General features: G+C 39.2%; 1 pseudogene; it reads left to right on the top strand.

The window, feature by feature from the left end:
• The window catches only part of LOC147436818 (uncharacterized), a 1182-nt pseudogene extending 1068 nt beyond the window's left edge, over nt 1-114 (top strand).
• The last annotated feature ends 4584 nt before the right edge of the window (nt 115-4698 follow it).

The raw sequence follows: 4698 nt of genomic DNA on the forward strand, positions 1-4698 counted from the left end.
GTATGGTTTTGTAGAGCTTGATATCTCTGTAGCTCTTTGCGTCCACCAGGTCATCAAATGTTTGATTTTCTTTTGGGAGTAGACCTTTACTTCGTCTCTTCTTTCCCGAACTGATCTTCCCTTATTGTGGAGCCCAAGTGCATTTTCTATGGTTTGAGGTGTGATCAAATTTTCTATCTTCAGGCCATCCAAGGCCGTGATCATTGCCTTGCCGTCTTTTTGAATTGAGCTGACTGGCTCATAGACTCTCTAAACATCCACACATGTTGGTGGTGCTGTGAATAAGTTATGGAGGTCTGCTCTTTCCAGTTGGTTGAGGGTTTCTTCTCGGTTTGCTAATTATAAAATCTCTCGTGGATTCATTGGGATATCCACTGTGTTGCCTTGTGGGTCTCTGAAAGTGCCTTGGTATACTGCCACTCCTTCCTTTTCTAATGTGGCCTCATCTATCCATGCCTTAGTTGGCTTGAGTGTCTCCTCTAGTAGTGTGTAAGGATCACTAGCCGCAATAATGTCCTTTATAGACATTCTTTTCTTCTTTGCTGGTGATTTACTGGTCTCCATAGATCCTACAGACACTTCAAGTGCGCAAGTTAGCTAATCCTGCATTTTCTCAGCTTATAGCTGTCCAAATGATTTTTAAATTGAAAAACAAGCTAATTAGGGCCTAAGGGTGCAGTGCACATGGTTATGATTTCTTTTGGGTGCAAACGACTGTTGTGAGACATTATACATGTATAATGTCTAAGTGCTCAAAATAGAATGATATTTCACATGTGCATAACTCTCATCATGTACTTCATGAATATATGCCTCGATTTTAATTTGGATGTCATTTGGGCAAGCTGTGACCACCACTAGAATTCCCTCCAGACTTGAAACGAGGTAGATGCTCTCATAATCATGTTGTGGAGGCTTAGATGGGTTGAAATGAGGCTCAAATAGGATGAAACGAGTTAGATGCTCTCATAATCATGTTGTGGAGGCTTAGATGGGTTAAAGCTAGTCTTCAAGTTCATTTTCAATTCAATGAGAGATCATACACGTATGATGTCTATTCTATCAAAAATGGGTCAGGCCTAAAGTGCAAGTGATCATTGGCATGGTATACCCTCTTGTGACATTAGAATTTGATTTTGGATTCTCCTCCTGTGCCTGCAGCCAAATTTCAATTATGGAGCTTTGGATTCCAATATTGGGGTTAAGATGGGTAAAAAGCCACAGAACTTCATGGACTTGAGCTTTGGATTACTATTGTTGGGATAAAGGACTTGGAAGTGAAAGTTTTGCCCAAAACTACCATCTGGCCATAAGAAGACATTTGAATTGAGTTTTGGGTTAATAATGTTGGGATAAAGGCCTTGGAAGTGAAAGTTTTGCCCAAAACTGCCATTTGGCCATAGGGAGACATTATACGCGTATGATGTCTTCATAGAGTTTTTTTGGCTTAGACTTCCTCTATAGCTTCCTTTGGTGACTGGGACTCCCTTCATCAACTCTGGTTCTTATTTGGAGGTGGGTTAATTGGATGGGGCCTAGAATACTCCTTTGGAAGGATTTTCTGATTTTTTATCTCCCAGGGGTCATAACCTAGCCCAAAATTGCCCAATTTGAAGGTATGAATTGTATACAACATGGTGCACAAGCCTGTGCTGAGAAATTCTTGGTTTGGAATCTATATAATAGTTTATACATTATAGTGTATAATGTCTCTTGATGAAAAACAACTTGAAATTCCACGGACAGGTTGTGTATGGCTTGTGTAAGGTGTCCTTGACCTCTGATATGAATTTGAACTTGTGAATTGTGTAAAAAGGCTTCAAGAGGTGTCATCACACATGATACCATTATTTTGAGTGAAGGAAGGTAAAAACACATCCATTTGTGATTTATGATGTCTATTTAAGTATTTTGGCCCAGACTGTTGTAGATTATAGTCCATGATGTTTTTAAGGCTTAGATAGGTGCACACATGAATTTGGACACGTGCTTGTGAGCTCTAGGTCATAAAAACACGTTAGGACACTTTGATCTTGAAAATGAGGTGAGTAGTGACCAATACATTCCCAATTTTGTGCAAATTTGGTGTAGAGGCTTGGTGTGATATGCTTTACAAGTCTGGATGATCAAAATGTTGGCAGCGCTCCTCTATGGCAGAATTAGACTTTATACGAGTATAATGTCTATTTCTACAAAATGCATTTTTGAGTAGAGGCATGTGATATTTGGGCTAGGTTTATGCTGTGTATAAAAGTTCACATGATTTGGAGCCATTTTGATAAGCCTAAAGACAAAAATTAAAATTAGGTTGAGACTTTGCGTTTTATGGTCTTTAGTACCCTAATTGGCTCCAAATCTGATGAAATTTTGTGTGCTCCATGTGCACGGTATGCAAAATGGTTTGGTGGGGTCATGTGAGTGCTTCTTGTGCCAAATCTATCTATGAGACATCACACGCGTATAATGTTTTCAGTGATAAAAACTAGTTTTGATGCCTTGAGGTGTTTTGTGATTGTGCCCTAAGCCCTACTAGTTGGTTTTCACTCTTTAAAAGTCAGTTGTTCCGCTAAGAAAACTATGTTTAGCATTTCAATCTCCGGAATATATTTTCATTTGAGGACTTGTTTCCACAAGATTCTTCTTTCTTCATTTCCCTTGTATGAGGATGCTTCGGGGCACCCTTCCATGGCCTTGATGTATCAATTAGATTCCCCATACCTTTTTTGGCAATTTATCGCTCAAAAAGCGCCTTTTGTTGAGGAGACTATTGGAGACAATTTTCCTTGACGTTTGACCTTACATGTTGATTGTTGATGATACGTCGATGATGCCTGTGAAGTTTGGTGGCAAACGAACACCCAGCTTGGCCCTGAGGTCCAAATGACGCTTTGCAGTTTCGAAGTCTTGCCCAATGTTTTAGTCCACTTTTTGATGATTGATTCGGGCAGAGGCTCTCTTGGCTTATTGACATGCTCGAGACGTATCTTCTCATGAAGTTTCGCGTCGTTTCGGTGATTCTGTCTCGATCAATCTCTGTCGTGTCCGAAGAGGTTATGTTTTTTATGGTTGACCTAAACCCGCATTGGAGGTCATAGAGGTGTTCTTTTAGGTTAGGGTTAACCCCCATCAAGTCTCATAGCAACCAGTTGGGTGGTTGATGCGTTACGAGCCCTTTTCAGTTTCTTTCCCGCGAAGCCACAATGCCATTTTTCAAAGTTTTTCGCGACAAGAGAGTGTAGAACAAGAAATGATCATGGTAACAAGTCTACATCTCATAGCTGGTGCCAGTCGGTGTGTCGTGTGAATCGTACGAAGTCACAAAAGATCCGATCGCTCTAGGTCTCTCAAGCTCTCTTCTCACTTGTGAATAGTGAAAATGAGTTATTAAGTGGGCCCAAGAAAACTTGTATCGGGGCTCTCTAGACCATTTTTTAACCAAATGTGACATGTGCTCCTATCTTGTTGTGAAATGTACTTTAGGCTCAAAGATTTCTTCATTTGGATTCCGGTTGCTCTGTTTTTTAAAAGATTGTCGTTCAGACCAAAAACCGACCAGTTTGGCTTTCCGCAACTTTTCACATATTTGCACCCCGTCTTCACCATAAGCTATCAATTACTTATTGATCACTTCTATATTTTTCATTTGTCCCCATGTCATCATTTCACCTATTTTTTCTATTTTTCTTTGTTTTTTGTTGAAAAATTAAAAAAATATAGGAAAATATCTAACTTGATCCAAAAATTATAAAAAAAATCAAGATAATTAGATAATAGCATAAAAAAACACTATATACATCTATCCATAGTATTTTTGGTTGGATTGCTCTGTTTTCTTACTTTTTTTGCATGAAAGCTGCTATTTTTTATGTACACCTAGAGGCTCATCTTGGTGTTTGTCCTCTATCATCTGCTATCACACAATACTTAAGGGAAAATCTACTCAAGTTTACCAAAATACTCGCAATCAAACGCAAAAACCTGTGAAATTCATGGAAAGCAGTACCCCTTTTTTACAATTGTAGCGTGTTAGTTCCGCATTGAAACGCCTCCCCCCTTGCTAGTCGATGTCCTCCTGGACAACAATGTTGCACCCTCAGGCATGTGCTGTTTGTGGGAGTTAAGAAAATGCTAATGCTGGCCATGTAATGCGGTTTTATATGCATACTGAAGGCATGCATGAAAAAATTAATGTTGTGCAAGAGGAAAGTGTAAGCTTGTTGCTTATTGGCATTCAATGTTGAAGCTTTGTAAGGGGATATGTTCTTGCTGAGGTTGTCAAAACAATAAACGCTAGCTCCAAAGTTCTTGCTCTTTCTTTGATAGTCAATAGAGTTTGTGAAGGCAGACTACCCATTTTATTTGTGTCTGTGATTGTTCTTTGCTTAGGTTTCCAAATCTGAACTTCGTGTATAAAGTGACTAGAACTTGCCGTTGTTTGTTTGTGGAAATTGTGTGCTGGCAGTTCTTGAGGTTGTTGCTTTTGAATCCAGAATCTTGTATGCAGGCTTTGATCCCAAGTAGCTTCTTTGGTACCCATATCTATTTTTTTATAAGAGTTCAATTTTGGCTTCTTGTTTGTATTAGATGTCATTGAAGAGTAACCTGCAATTTTTGGTTGCTCCTCCTTGGCCACTTGATCCTTCTTGACCCAAATCTGCTTGATAGCTTTGTTGTACAGACTATGTTGTACTTTATTGA

The sequence above is a fragment of the Adiantum capillus-veneris genome, chromosome 17, assembly GCF_014529385.1.
Source record: "Adiantum capillus-veneris isolate H3 chromosome 17, ASM1452938v2, whole genome shotgun sequence".
Taxonomy (NCBI): Eukaryota; Viridiplantae; Streptophyta; class Polypodiopsida; order Polypodiales; family Pteridaceae; genus Adiantum; species Adiantum capillus-veneris.